This window comes from Notechis scutatus, chromosome 13 (assembly GCF_049901735.1).
Source record: "Notechis scutatus isolate UNSWTSFEM ecotype Mainland chromosome 13, rNotScu1.2, whole genome shotgun sequence".
NCBI lineage: Eukaryota > Metazoa > Chordata > Lepidosauria > Squamata > Elapidae > Notechis > Notechis scutatus.
In genome coordinates, this window is record NC_142021.1 from 318,872 (window position 1) to 334,141 (window position 15,270).

The window sequence follows — 15,270 nt, forward strand, 5'->3', positions numbered from 1 at the left end:
GCACCAGAGACGTCCCGGAAGGGAAGCACCGATTGGCAGAGGGAGGGGAAGCCCCTGAGCCAGGGGGCCTCTCTGAGGGAACTCCCTCGCCCCATTGGTCAGCCCGCGGGTGTTTGTCCTCTCTGTGGCATGTTTAGGAAATGTGCCGCCACCGAGTCTCTCTCGCAGGTGGCCCAGCTAAGTCTCACTCGGTGCTACAAGCTGCAAATCTTTGTCACCAAGTTTTGTTGGCTCTTGTCAGACTGCTGGGGGGTTCGGCTTCTCCCCCCAGGGGCCGAGAGGGAGGCTTGGCTCGGCCATCCCCAGAGCCCACAGCCTGACCGAGAACCTTCCTGGCCAAAACCTGCTGGAGGTGTCTGTGCAGAAGCTGGGGGAGGGGAGGGGCAAGGACGCCCACCTGGCCAGAAGGAGAGGAAGGGGAGTTGCCCGCCAGGAGAGCATCTCATTCGGAATGCAGGGCGCATCCCCCTTGCTGGCGCATTCTGCTGCAAGAAACTCGGGAAAGACAAGAAAAATGAAGGCAGGTGCAATCTCATTTTCTGAGGGCTGCAAGTCAGCCAGGAAGCGGCCATTATTCCATCGACTCTGTCGGCATTAAGTTATTTCCTTCACTAAAGACGGGCGGGTTCATGAATATCTATTGAGTTCCAGGTAGTGGCGTCTGGCAGAGAGGGCCTTGCTGATTGTAGCTTTATATTCCTCCGACAACACACCTCAATCTCCCTCTGAAGTGAAAGACAATAGTATTTTAAATTGGTTAATAAATCTCTAGATTGATGCGCCAGAAAGGCCGGGCGACTTCATCTCTATTACATGAATAAAAGTGATAAGGCCTCTGCCACAGAGGGGCTCCGAATTGGGGGGAACCCCCCCCCCCATCCCTCAGGCCTGAAGCACCTCAGCTCCAGAAGGTGTTCCAGTGGTGCTGCAGCCGTTGCCATCCCTCTTCTCCAGGGAAGGTAAGAAATTGCAGGACGAGGGCCAGAGAGAAGGCTGGCCTTCCGGTGCCCCAGGGGAGCCAGGGGAGGGAGCCAGCCCTTTCCCACCCTGGCACAGCTTCTGCCCTTGCCAGGTCCCGCTAGAGAGCTTCCTCCTCATCTCTTCCTTGGCAGGGGCTTCTTTCTCTCCCCTGCAGACCTTCTGAGGCTTCTCTGCCCTTGAGCAGCCGATGCCCAACAGAGAGGGTTCAACCTCTGCCAACTACTTCCCCGCCCTCACCTCGGGCCAAAGCTTAGCATCCTCTGTTCCTCCTTCCTCCTTTCCCTCTTGCTGCCCTTCTGCTGCCCAAAGCCCCCCTCTCCAAGGCGGGAAGGCATCCTCAGGCTGCACGCAGCAAATTTCAGCCCCCTCCTTAATGGAGGGGGGCATTTCTGGACCCTCACCTGGAACTCCTCCATCACTGCGGTGCAACCTCCCACTTCCTGCCAATCTGGCACAACTCCACCTTGGCTCTTTGCTGGTTCAACCGAACGGCTGGCCCTGGGAGAGGCTGGGGAGAGGCTCCTTCCAGTCCAAGACCTGAGTCCTTTTCCTGCAGTTAAAGGGTCCTGATCAGCAGCAGCCTTCTGGCACACTCCTCCTCCTCCTCTTCCTCTGCTGATCAGCTTGAACCGGATGTGAGGCTCTCCTGCTTTTTAGTGAAGGCAGAAATGCCAGCAGACACACAAGGGGCAGATCAGCTGGCAGAAGCCAAGCGGTGCCTCCTCCAGTGAGGCCAGCCTGGCATGAGGAGGGTCTCTGGGGGCAGAAACCTTTGCCTTCCTCGGGTCTTGATCAAGTGGCAGCTGTGATGCAGAGTCTCTTGACTTCGCCAGGAAAGTGCACTTGCTAATTCAAAACAGTTATGTTAGCCGATATAAATTTATTTAGTGCCATAAATTACATAATTGAATTTTTATTTCCTTCATATATTTGAGTGAAATAACTAATATTTTGAATCTGCTTGACCTGCATATGTCTTTCACAGGAACATATTTTCTGTAATATTATGCCTGTATAAAGCTGACATTTAAATGGTTTAATAAATGAGCTGTTGTTTGACTTGTTTCAGATTCAATACATTCTGGTACATTAATAAAATATATTTCATAAAGCAGCTCAATAGACCAAACCCTTGATTTATTAGCGATACTTTTGCTGTTAGGGGGACAGATATTCAAAATGTCTTCAAGGTTAAAATAATAATCAATCACACTAATTAGACCCAATTTTTCATATGCAAATATAATTAAGCATATATTTCCCAAGAACTTTAAAGAGAGGGATTGAAGCTGGGGATAGGACCCAGGGGCGGGGGCGGGGCAGAGAGATCCAGTTTGCACTAATGGAACAGCTCTTTCCCCATTGAAATCTGCAACCAGTTGGATTTGGCACTTTGCACTTTGCCCAAAACGCAGGAAAGTCGGGCTGAAGAGCAGCAGTCGGGAGCTTAAGGGCGAAGCTGACCCACCCAGGCACAGAGCAGGCTTCCCATGTGTTGGCTTGGCCCAGTGGGTTTCAAACCTTGGGATCCTTTGGGGAGGAGTGAACCATTCCTGCCCCTTTCTTGCCCCTCCCTGGCCCTGGCGCTGGGCTGGGCCAGGCAACTTGGCAGCCACGAGGCTGCAGGCCTTCTGTTGCTTGGGCACAACCCCTGCTCTGAGCTGCCCTGTGCCTGAGCCCTTTTGGCATCTGCTGGACATGAAGAAAAAAACCGCACCGAAGCTTCTGCCTGGGGTTTCCTGGGGGCGGAAGGAACTGCCCAACTTGCCCTGGTGAAGGGAGCTCCTCCAGAGACAAGCAGCCCTTCCTTGGAATTGAGGGAGTCCCTCTTTCTTCTGTTAAGAGAAGGGTTAATAAGTGATGTTTATTTATGAACTTGGAACATTACTGTTGTGGGATAATTTGAATACATGCCTGGGTTATATGTGTCTTCTTTATTGCATGCTATAATTTCATTTTTAAAGCTTCCCGAGTGCCATCCTTTAAAAATAATCTCACAAAGAAGGAATAAATTCTTTTTTCAGCTGTGCTAGATAGAGCTACCCAGGGACTGGGCCCCCTGGTTCTCCCAGAGGCCTTGTGGGGAGCTCTGTCTTGGGTTGGGGAGGGGTCAGCACAGGTCTTCAGTGGGAGGGGGTGGTTTGCTCTGAATGCAGGTCATTTCCTGCAGGCCAAAGAGAGGAGGAGGAGGAGGAGGAGGAGCAGGAAGCCAGGGCTTTGGGCTGTCGCTTTTGAAAACCCTGCTCCTTCCAGCTGTCGGCTTCTGTGACAATCTCCCTTGGGCCTCTCTTCAGCCAGAGGGTTTGCAAAGGCAGGGAAGGGCTGCCTCAGAAGGCCTGGGAGCAGGGAGGAAAGGGCTGGATGCCCATTGGAGCCATGTCCCACCAAAGGTTTGGGGAGCCTGCAGAAGCCACCGGCTGCCAGGAGCCAGCAGGAGAGCAGCAGAGCCCCCACAACAGAGAGGCAGGAAGCTTGGGGGGGGGGAGAGGTGGGACCTCTCCGGTGAGCAGCCTTGCAATGCTCCCAGGGGCCAGGCCTGCTCACCTGCCCCGCCCAGGACAGCAGGTCTGGCTGCTGAGGCTGGAGCAGAACCGAAAGAAGGTCTCTCCCTACCCGGCTGGTCTCCGGGTGGCTCAGGCCTTTGCCTTGCTTGTTAACATTGGCAGTGCAAGGAAAAGTTATCCAGAACTGAAGGGCAGCCTTGGCAGGGGAAGGATCAGAAGGCAGGTTAATTGCTGGAAGAACCCTGGCCTGGCTGAAGGCAAAGCGCCAGCCTCCAGTCTCACCCGCAGCCTCATCGGGATTTGCAAAATTGGCGTCTGGACTCAGTTGGCTGCTCAGGGGTCTGTACCACTTTCTCTCTCTCTTTCTCTCTTTTCTTTCATCCCCTCCTGGGAACTTCCTTCTCAGCTGCCTGGCTGGTAGAAATTCAACCAGGGATGCAGTTCCCTGACTGCCCAAAGGCTTGGGACAACTCAGCCCCGCTGCCTGACGGTTCCTCGGTTTCCTCTTTGCACTGGAAAACAGACCCTTCAGATGTGTTTTTCCTTTGCCTTGACTGCGGTTTGGACCACTAAGGTCAGTTGCTCAAGAACAGAGCTCGCTCGACCGATGCCCAGCGTTTTCTGGTGGAAATGGCTCCTTTACAAGCTAATTACAGGCAGGCGAGGCAGTTACATCAGATCAGAATTGGTAGTTTGAGAGCGCAGCAGCTAGACTGGTGCTGCCAGTGGAGGCTCCATAGAGACCAGGCTCCGTATTTGGATTCTGGATTCGGAGCAGAGCCCGAGTTATGGTGCTTGTCTGATGCTGGCAGCCTTTTGGCCAAGGCCCACCACTCTGGTTGTGCCAGAGCCCAGGGTCAGAGGCCACCTGAGCCCTCCCCTCCCCTGCTGGCCTACTGCTGGGGTTGAGGGGCGCTTCCCATGCATGGAGAGGGCCCACTCACTTCCCTGGCTGGATGATGCAGTGTGGCCGGTGTTGGAAGCCAAGGAGCAAGCAGCAGCCTGCTAAAAGGATGCCCAGCCTGCTGCCACATTCCGTAAATCAGGCTAACGAGGCAAGGGAAGCACCTCAAGCCCAGCTCCGCAGTTCCACCTGGCAGATTCTGCAGCCAAACAATGGCCTGGCTGCATGTCCTCAGGCAGTCTGCATGCCACCTGGCAGCCCATGGACCACTCGCCCCCTCTGCCACTGGACAATGTTCCCTTCCGCCCAACCTTCGGGTCCACCTGCTCAGCCTCTCCCGGTGGGGTTCCGCCTTGGGGTGGTATGCGGTGGGCATTGGAGCCCAGGCCTTTGCTCGAGAACAACCAGGACAGTCTCCATTATTCGCTAAGGAGCCGTGGTGGCGCAGTGGTTGGAGTGCAGTACTGCAAGCTCCTTCTGCTGACTGTTGCCTGCCTGTGATTTGGCCGATCGAATCTTACTAGGCTCCAGGTTTACTCAGCCTTCCGTCCTTCCGAGGTCGGTAAAATGGGGGCAAGAGGCTGACTCTGTAAACTGCTTCGAGGGGACTGTAAAAAGCCCTGTGAAGTAGTATATAAATCTAAGTGCTCTTCTATTGCTGTGCTCCACTGCTCCGCTCCCTGCAAGCCTCAGCACTTCTCCCGAGCGCCTTCTCAGCCTCAAAGCCAGGCCATGCAAATTTGACCCCGAATGGGAGGAAAATGCCATTTGAAAAGCAGGTTTGTCCCTCTAGGAAAATGTCCTCCTTCCTTTGGTCTACAATCCATCATCCCCTCTTCTCCCATCCCCTTCATTTCTGGCTCCAGGCAATCCATCTTATGGTTAAAAAGAAAAAGATTGATTCTCACAAAATGCCATTTTCAAGCAAGAGAAATGGAAAAGGGCCCTTTGGACTCATAGAAGCACCTGGTGTAGAAGGAAATCTCCACCAGATCCCAACTGGGAGTTACAGGCAGATCTGTCTCCTGGGAATCCAGAAAGGAAGCTCAAAGTGGCAAAAGGAGCATTTAAAATGGGCGATGCCACGGCCTTCCCCCTTCCTACAACCTCCTGGCCCAGGTCAACAGTGGGGAGATCAGGGTCTGGTGAGGAAAGCACACAAATGATGCCAGTCCCACTCTAAGCTGAACTCGCAACCCTGATCTGAGAATCTCCCTGCCCTGGTCCTGGCACCCTTCCTTCTCCTCCACCTCCTCCTCGGAAAATAACTGGAGAGAAGGAGCCCCAGAAAGCCCCCTCCCCAGCCAAAGCCTCCTTCCTGTTCAACCCATTCCGGAACCTGGAACTTCACTTTCAACCTTGGCAAAAGAGGAGGAGCTGCAGGCCAGCCGGGGCTGTTCCCCATATTCGCCTTGGCCAAGATGGCGGCCAGGCCAACTCCTTTTCAGCTGATCTTGGCTGCAATGGAGACACTGGGTGCCTTCCTTGGAGATGCCCTCAGCTGCTCAGGCTGGCAGAGGGCCAGCGTTGGCCAATCCTGTACCCTGCATGCTGGCAGAGCAGCTCCATGAAGCCTGTGGCCCCTTCCTCCCCTCGGCCACCCGTGGGGAGCCCTAAGACGGGAGAGAGAGGCGTCCCCGGTCTCTGCCAAGGAGGGGGTGAGGTGGGCTTGCCCTGAAGGAAGTGCAGCCTGATTGGGATGCGGAGCTTTGCTTCTGCTTTTCTCCCTAATGAGGCAAAATAAATTTACACCATGTCGTGCCCCTCCCCCTCCCAAGCAGAGGCAGTTTTTACGCCCGTTTAGACAACCTCCGATCTCCCCCAGCCGCACGGAGCTTGCAAGCTGACTGCATTTTTATGAGCAGGCTTGTTATATGCCAGCAAAGTATGCAAAATATGTCAGGCCCAAGCCGAGATCGGAATCAAAATGACTCTAATTACGTGTAATAATTTTTGCATCCCTGCATAAAGCAAGATTTGGTTTTTATAGGGGGGGGGAGAGAGAGAGAGAAGTAATAATGCCTTTGCAATAGTGGAAAGAAAGATCATTTCGTGGGGTTCAGGGAGGGGGACACACAGGATTTGGAGGAGTGTGAGACCCAGGCTTTCCACCACTGGAGGGGCTGCAATGACAAGGAAGGGCTCCTGGGCGGAGGCAAAGCCCCCCGGCTGGGTCACCCAGGGACCCACGGCCTTTCGGTGGGCTGCTCCCTAGCCACTGGAGCTTCCTGGCCCGGTTTTGGCCCAGGCAGAGCTGCTCCGATGGTGCTCCAAGGCTCAGCACAAACGGAGAGGGGAGCTGCCACGCTCCCTGGCGGAAACTGGCTTAGATCTGGCCTCTGGCAATTTCTGGGCATCTGGCGAGTTGTCCAGCAAGAAGGAATTTAGTCCTTTAGAGATGCCGTTATTTTGAAATACTGTTGCAGATATGAACCAATTTCCTCATGGAAAAAGTTTTGCTCCAACAACTGTAACTCTGGAGGGTAGAAATTCCAGGGAGTGGGGGCAGAAATGAAGTGGCATTCCGAATGCAAATATGTCATATTTTTACATAAAATATTAATTTGAAAGCCAGGTTTCTTCATTGCATCTTTTTACGATTCCACTATTTACAGTAATGGCTGAGACAGTTGAATTGTTTCAATTGCTGGAGAATCCTTTGGCAATTTTTAACCAGGGAGGCACGGCACATTTATGGCACAATATCTCTGTTGTTGTGCATAATGCATGCTCAAAATACACACTGAATTGTGTTTAGATTAGGAGGCAGGTGAAATACAGCTGAACAGGATGAGCGTCGTGACATCTTAAGATGCTCGTTTGATGAAAGGATGGTGCCCATCTGCGGAGTCCCCGGCTGCCCTTGGAGAGATCCAGGCGGGCTTCCTTGAAGGACGGAGCTGCCATGAGGGTCTGGAAAGCAGTTGGGCTTCATGAGGAAAAGAAGAGCCCGCTCTCCCATTGGCTGGACTCCCCACCCCCACCCCACCCCTATGGCAAGGCGGACCACCTCTGGCAGACAAGATGTGCAGGCTGCACAACAGCGTTTTCTGGTCTCCAGATCACCTCTAGCATCAACACAGGGGTTGGACTGCAAACCACCTGGAAAGCCTTTGGGATGTAAAGAAAATATACCCTCCTGGTTTAGGGGCAGGATGGAGATTAAAGGAATTAGAAAAAGTGGGTAATTATTCCCCCAAACCACCCGTGTGGCATTGGGGCAGCTGCACTGATCAATCCTGCTGCCCCTCCTGGAGGAGGCAGGAACTGCTGGGTCTCCTTTGCCGAGACTTCTGCCCATCCTGAGCCACGAGGGGAGGGGGCCATTGGCGGGGAGGTGGATGATTGGTGATTCCATTGTTTTGACACACACACACCCCCCATCTGAGGTTTCCCTGGCTTTGGAGGAAGCGCCTGTGCTGTGGCAAGGCCACACTGGAGAGGACATTGCTGGAGGTGCTGCTCCCAGGGTGTCAGTGGGCCAACCCCCAGCCTCCCCATCTCTGGGGCCCAGTGGGCATCAAAGGAAGAGCAGCCTTTGGCCCCGGAGCTTCTGGCTGAGCTCTTGGCGTTAAGACGTGAATCTCTCTGTTAAGACGTGGGCTCTCTGCTGACTCTTGTGACGTGGCTCAGGCGAATGGGCTCCAGCTCCTCCGAGGCTCTCCTCCTCTCGAGAAGGGAAGACACCTCCAGAGGTGATGAGGTGGGAGGTGCCCCTTGGCTCCAGCACTAGCACAGGATTCCCCACCCCCCACCCCCGAAAGTCTCAGCTGAGGCAGGTGAGGCCAGAATGGGAAGCAGGGAATCCCACCACCTCTCCATGGGATGGGCAGCTCTTGGTTGTGGTTAGAAGCATCCCCCTGGCTGGTGGGCTCTATTTTGCCTACGGCAGAGTCTGTTGATAGATCCTAGTTGGGTATCAAGAATAATATAAACCAATTACAATAAACATTGTGATTTAAATTAATCACAGATCTATTATGCCTCAATTGTGATCTAGACAGACTTGACTTTTTAAACAATTCTTCCCAATGAATTTGTTAGTTAAGTCTTCACACATGTTGTCACCATGTTGATATCAAGAAGTTATCTGCAGCTTTTCCATTTTGCTCTTATGAATGAATTCCCGTAAAATGGGATCATTTTTAGAGAGCAGGTGGCCTCTTTTCCATTTTTCTAACATTCTTGCGGGAAGCTCCCCATAAGTGAGCCTCGCTTCTCCTGGGCAATGCCTTCTTCTCTGGCAGGGCATTTGGGAGAGGCCTCACCCCACAGGGAGAATCTCCCCAAGAACCAGCGTGGCTCCAGTTGTATTCTGTCAACCAGAAGGATTCCCCCTTCCTGGATGCTTTCCTATTGTATGTCCAATTTAGTGTTCCTTCCTCGTGATCCATCTCAGCCAAGATTGACACTTGGCCATCATGAGCTTTGACCCAAGGTGGCCACCTTTGGTTCTGGCTCATCCACTCCAGTCCAGGAGTTCTGGAGCCCCCTGGAGCTCTCCAAGGTCCTGAGCCCGGTGCTGCTGGGCTTCTGCCCCATTGCCCTCCTCAGTCAAAGCCTCGGAAGAAGGGTGTGTGACATCCCCAAATGCCTTCCTCCCTCTTCTGCCAAGGGCACTTGGACTCCTGTCTTGCCTAGCCCTCCCTCCCTTCCTCTCGGTGGAGGCTCCCCCCTCCCCGCCATCTCCCCAGCCACCTTCAGCAGGGGTGAATTACAGGCCCGGGTCCTCTGGCCTGCTCTGACTCCCCACCCCGATATTTCCCCACCTCAGAAGAGTGCCTACAACTTTCTTCCTGGGCCTGAATGGGTGAGAGAGAGACATCACCCCAGCTGCAGGCCCCCTCCTTTCAGAGCATGGACAGAGCCCACCTATGCCCCCAGCCAGACCTGGGGATCCCTGGACCGTTTCTTTTGGCAGCAACTCTGTTCCTTGGAGCACCCCCCAAAAGGCACTCTCAGAGGGTTGGAGCCACCGGCAGCAGCAAGCAAGGGCTTCACAGAGGAACCGGCCACCTGCGCTTCTTGGCAGGGAACCCCCATTGTTCTGGTCAAGCAGGCTGGTGAAATCAAAGCTGCAGGGCCCGTTTAACCAGCGAAGGGAAACACAAAGAGACAGAAAAGGTGGGAGAATGAATAGTGCTGCCTCGCTCAGCTCCAGCGTTGCAGCAAGGGGAAGAAAGACCTGCCCTCTTCAATCCTGCAGCAGCTTCTTCAAAACGCCCCCAATATCCCGGCCTCCCTCCCTTCAGGCAGGTATTGCTGTCACCCAAAAGCAGCGCATGGAGGCATTCAATTTGGAGTCAATTTAAATTTCAATTGTCTGTGAAATCTAAATCAATAGGCTATAGTTCAATGGTGCTTTAACAAAATGGGACATAACCGAGGACTCGCTGGGGGATTTGGTAGGATAGGAGATTGCAAAACAACCTCCGTGGCCTCTTAGGGACAGGACCATTCCAGAATTCAGAGGCACTTTGACAAGGGACCCCCAGAGATCCTGCTCCTCAGGAGGCCCAGAGGAGGCGAGAGAGGCTGCCCCACACATCTCCCTGGAGGCCTTTAGGGGTGAGCATAGCCAGGAGCCCCCCCCATTCAGTTGTTTTAAGAAATCCAAGAGAGGGAGGGGGCTGGACGGCTGAAATTAAAATGTCACCCAGATTCCAAACCTGGTAATTGCATGGAATGTAATATTTTCTATGCTTTATTTACTTACCTTCTGTCATTGAGCTCCCTTGAAAGAATCCTGAATACGGTTTTGTTGATAAAAATTGTGATGGTTATTCAGAAATTATATGCTGAGAGAAGTCAGAAAAGAGGTCTACTTTTTGTTTCATAAAAACATTGGAGAAATCCTTCACTAGCCCACATTTTGCATCAACACCCATTGTTGTGGGTCTTTCTGGAGCCCAGTGCCAGATATCCTTTGTGCTGGGGAAACTGGAAGCACATGGCTGCTTCAGCACTCCCAACCCATGCTCCACAACCACCGTGCAGTTCAGATTTCACCTCTGGCCATTGTGGGCAGGGGCTTCCTCCCGTTGGTAAGATCGCTGCCCAGGCAGAGCAAGTCCACCAGCCGTGGTGCCATTTCCCTTTGAAACACCCGGAGGGCAACCAGTGTGGCCTTGCACTCATTTGAGGAGGAGTCGGCCAAGGGAGGTGGGACCCAGGCTCTGTCCTCGCCCTCCACCCCAGAGGAGGCCAGGAGCAAACATCTGCTCCTATCAAGATTCGTGCTGTGGTCCTCTTGTTCTTAGGGCTGAAGGGAGGCAGTTGCCCAGTACCTGGGCTCACCCAGAACGCCTTCACCCCCTGGGCCACCCACTGCCCAGCGACTGTGAATTCTGCAGAACCCCAGCACTTCTCCCAAGGCTGAGCACAGCACCTCTTTCTTGAGAAGCAGCAAGAGGGCGTCACCCTCCTCCTCCCAATGCGAGAGGGCAGGCAGGTGGGCATCATGCTGCCCAGGTTGCTTGGCCCAGCCGGGCCCTTCCAGGGAGGAGATGCAGAGCCTCTCTGGCCAGACAGGAGCCACACAGCCTTGATGCGGCTCAACTGCTCCTCCTGCCATGCGTCATGCACCGCTCACATCTCCCCTTCTAATTTATGACTATTCTGTCACTCTGAGCGGCTCCCAAAAAGCATTATTTAACTTTATTTGCATTTAATAATAATTCACTTTTTCTCGGCACATTGCAAATTATCATAATCAGGCTGGAGGTGAGATTGAATTTCATCAACAGCTGAGGGGCTTCTCCCTCCCTCCCTCCCTCCTGTGGCACAGAAGAGAGGCTTGTCCACATCAAAAGGCCTCTGCGTCCAGGCCGGTTGGAGGCGGCTGCTCTCTGCCAGGAGGGGCCAGGCAGTGGAGCAGGCAGGGTCCTGGCCCATGGAAGGATTGGCAGTGGCTTCAGCCCAGCACCAGACCGGATGGATCCTCAACCCCCCACGCCCCCAAATCTGCTGCATGAACACACCTTGTGCCTCTTTGTTGAGCAAATGCGTGCCAGATTTGCTGCTCTCACCTTCCTGCGCCTGAAGGCTTAAACAACCCAGAACGTGTCTCTTCTTTGTAAGGGGAAAAAAATCTAACCTTGTTCAACAACGCTCTGTTTGTCTCTCTAAATTTATTATTTCGGGAGAAAAAGCAAACAAACCAAAAATAATTTTAAAAAATAATTTTCTGCATGGCCTATTTTTGCTTGAGAAAAAAAGTGGCTGAGAAGGATGCCAAGGGTCTCCCCTTTCCCCCCTGGAAGATCAAAATGTCCTGCTGTTTACTTCTTCCCATCTCCACTGAAGAGGCTCTAGAGCCCTCTTGAGTTAAGTGAAACTTTTAAAAGTCTTGCTCTTGAGAAGGGCCAGAGACCCGGAGAGCAGCTGCAAAACAGGCCTGGAAGAAATACAACCAGCCTCGTGCAAAGCCCTAATGAGAAAAAGAACAAGTGGAGATGGAAGCTTAAGAGAAACGTGCACAAGAAAAACTACAGCCGCCTGGGGGGGAGGCGGGGGGGGCTGCAGCCTCCAGGCGGCCGGCCAGCCAACCAGCATATTGATCAGGGCCAAAGAAATGAGAGGAGAGACTGGGGGGGGTAGGGGAGATAAATGGCGAGAGATAGAGTTTCAGTCTGATGAAAACAGGAGGGATGCAGCTTAAATCAAAGAGCAAGCCGACCCAAGAGATGCTGCGATAAAAGGATTTGTGTTGATGGGGCAAAGGGAAGACAAGGTGGGGAGCTGGGGTCCAAGGGGAGGGAGGGGGAAGGGGGCCCATGGCAGAGGAGCCCACTCCCCAGGCCTTGGGATGAATATCACCTCACCATCTAGAACATGGAATCAGAAACGCCGCTAGCTAATACATTTAAAGACGCTCCCTTACGCAGAGAATCAGTAATAATTGTAAAAATGGGCATTGATAGGGCTGGGCCAAGGTTTAATCCAGAGATTCAATTTGAAGCCAATTCGATCAAATCTCTGAATTGAGTCAAATTGTTAAATCAAATCAAATCACATGCACAAAAAGCCTCTTTTTTCCCCCTGCATTGAGTTGGAAAATCAAATCAAAACAATTTTCTGGATCAATTTGAAGTGTCAAAATAGATCAAATCAGTGACTTGATTTGAAGCAGGTCACAGCCAATCAGCCTCCCCCTCATCAAGGACAGCCGAGCGAGAGAGCGTGAGGACCAGAGTGGCCCTTCCAGAGGGCCAGAGACCCCCATGACTCACCCGGCCAACCCACCTCCGATGCCCACCAGCTCCAGCCCTCCTTTCGTCCTGGGGGCCGAGGCCAGAGGTGGTGGCTGGTCCAACATCATCTGGTCGGAACTGACACCCCCTCCCCCCATCTGGGTCCACCCTGCAGCCCGAGGGCAGGACTGGCACAAGGGGCCGAGCTGGGCCAGCCTCTTTTCCGGCTTGGCCGTTTGTGGGGAGGGAACTCAGAGCAGGCTGGAGCCCAGGAAGTGACACCCCCCCCCCCATTTTGAGGATGGCTGTGATTGGCAGAGGGAGGGCAGGGTCCTCAGCCAATCACAGTGCTTATCCCCCATTGCAGAGGCATAGTCAGGCCAGCCCCGCTCAGTCCTGACTCTCCTGCTGGCCGTCTGGTTCAGTGGGGGGCGGGATTCCATTTTTGTCACTACTGGTTCTGTGGGCGTGGCTTGGTGGGCGTGGCAGGGGAAGGAGACTGTAAAATCTCCAGTCAGAGGGGGTCTTTGCCGGTTCTCCAAACTACTCAACCAAATTCTGCTACTGGTTCTCCGGAACTGGTCAGAACCTGCTGAATCCCACCTCTGATCTGGTTCCCTCCTGCAATACTGAACTCCAGGCCTTCTTCACGCACGCAGGGTGGACTGAGGAGGGACCCAGAACACCCCAAGTTGCAAAGAGGGTTTTCTGCTGCCACCCAGCAAAGGCAGAAAGGTGCAGAGTTAACAGATGTTACCTGCCCCTCCCCCAGGAAGAGGGCTCCAGGCGCAGGCCACCTTCAGGATCAGGCCCACTGCCTTCACGGCCTGACTTGTCCACTCAGCAGAGTGTCCTGCAAAGCCTTTTCAAATTGAAATGGGGATTGGCTGGCCGAGGTTAATAGGAGTGTTGGAAAATAAATAGGTTATTGATTGATCATAACAAAACGCTGACTGCAGCCTTGCTTCCTGGCCTTCTCTGACCCAATATTACAGAAAATCCAGTTAGCATCTCATTATGACCAGCTGGCTGGGGGAGGGGATATTAATGAGCAGATGATGAAGGCTGAGGAAGAGGATGGGCAGAGGCTGGCCCCCAGTTATTGGGGGGGAACGAAAGCTCAGACAACCCTCCGCCCATGGGTCTTGGGAGAGTGGCCCCTTGGGCACCACTGGGCTTGGTTTCTCAGACTCTCCTGGTTGGTCTTCAGGTAGCTCTGGGGCAGCCCCTCCGCCCCACCTGGCTGTTGCCCCAGAGCCACCGCAGGACCCATGGAGACCGTCTTCAGTCTTCTTTCCTGGGGGTGTAGGCCAGTTGGCATTCAGCAAGCTTTGCTTGAAGGGGTTCCACAGAAGCCCTTCCCCCCACCTTCAGATTCTAGCCACAACCTGCCAGGAGGCCAGAACCTTCCAAAAACGATACCCCAGGAACGGAGGGAAGGTGGCCGAAGTGATGCCTGGGAAACTCACTGCTTGCCCACCACCTGCAGGTGAAGCCAGGCTGGGCCCAGCAAAGGCTGCCAGCTCCCTGGGACAGCCTGGCTCACCTCCCAAAGCTCATCCCTGCATTGGACAGGCCCTGGGAGTAGGGGGCGGGGGGGGCATCTGGCTGGAAGCAGCGGCGGCAGCAGCAACACAGGTGGGGGGAGGGGGTGTTTCCAGTTCTTGGGGAACAGACCGAGGCAAAGTCAAGCGGGCAGCGGTTTGCTGGGCGACAGCGCCCCCTCGCCAAGCGGAGACCCTCCCGCCGGCGCCCCAACCGGGCAAAGGACGGGCCCGGAGGAGAGGCGGCTGAGCCAGGCAGGCGAGCCGTTTCCTTGCTTTAGTCGCCACCTGGTGCCCGAAGTGCCTGCGCGGCGGCCTTTCCTTCCTCGGCGCTGGGCTAAAGGGAGCCCTCCGCGGGGAGAGCCAGGCAGCCCCCGAAGGGAGGGGCTCCCCGTTACGGCCCCGAGACCGCGAGCGCCCGCCGGGCTGCCGGCCGTTGACGAGCGAGGGCTCAGCTGTGGCGGTTCGGTTTCACGGGCTTCCCGAGGGGCGGGACCGTCCTGGGCGGCCGTGGAGGGTCCGGCTGCTATGCCACCCGCCAAGGGGTTCGCTCCGGAGCGGACGAGAAGAGGAAGGCGGGAACCGGCTGGCTTCGGGACGGGCGAGAGGAGGGCTGGGGGCGGGACGGGGCGGGGGTCCTCGGGGGTGACCTCCGAGAGGAGCTTGCGCAACGCGGCAGCGGCCGCTGTCCGACACGCTCCTGAAGCTTGGACTTCAACTCCCAGGATGCTTCGGCGCAGCCGAGGGGTCGAGGGCGTCCTCCGACCCGTCGCCCACCACTGATTTGTGCCCCAGCCACCTTCGGGGCTGCACTTGGGGCATTGTGGGAAATGTAGTTCCTTAGCGAGGGGCTCTCTCTGCCCGCTCGCCTCGGAAAACTGCATTTCCCAGACTCCACTTCTTGCGTTCGGCGGGGGCTGCGTGAGCGGTGGAGTCCGGGAGCCCGATCCTCGGGGGCGCCTGCTCACCTGCGGCCGCCGGGAAAGGCGGAGGAGACGGGGAGGCTTCCCGGGCCGCCTTCCTCGAGCGCCGTTGAGGAGCTACGCCAGGGCGCCTTCGCGGGCGGGGGCTTCTTCCCAGCCCGCCCCTCCTCCGCCGGAGCCCGCGGGATTGGCCCCCCAATAAAAGGCAGGGCAGCCTTGGAA

At 54.9% G+C, this 15,270-nt stretch overlaps 1 long non-coding RNA gene across 1 annotated transcript; it reads right to left on the reverse strand.

Moving 5' to 3' along the window:
* Positions 1-511: 511 nt before the first annotated feature.
* On the reverse strand, positions 512-15,232 carry LOC148129570 (uncharacterized). The gene is made up of 3 exons (XR_015745226.1): positions 15,094-15,232; positions 1,383-1,531; positions 512-725 (listed from the first exon to the last, which is right to left on the reverse strand). It is a non-coding gene; the product is annotated as an uncharacterized LOC148129570 (long non-coding RNA).
* Between the last annotated feature and the right edge of the window lie 38 nt (positions 15,233-15,270).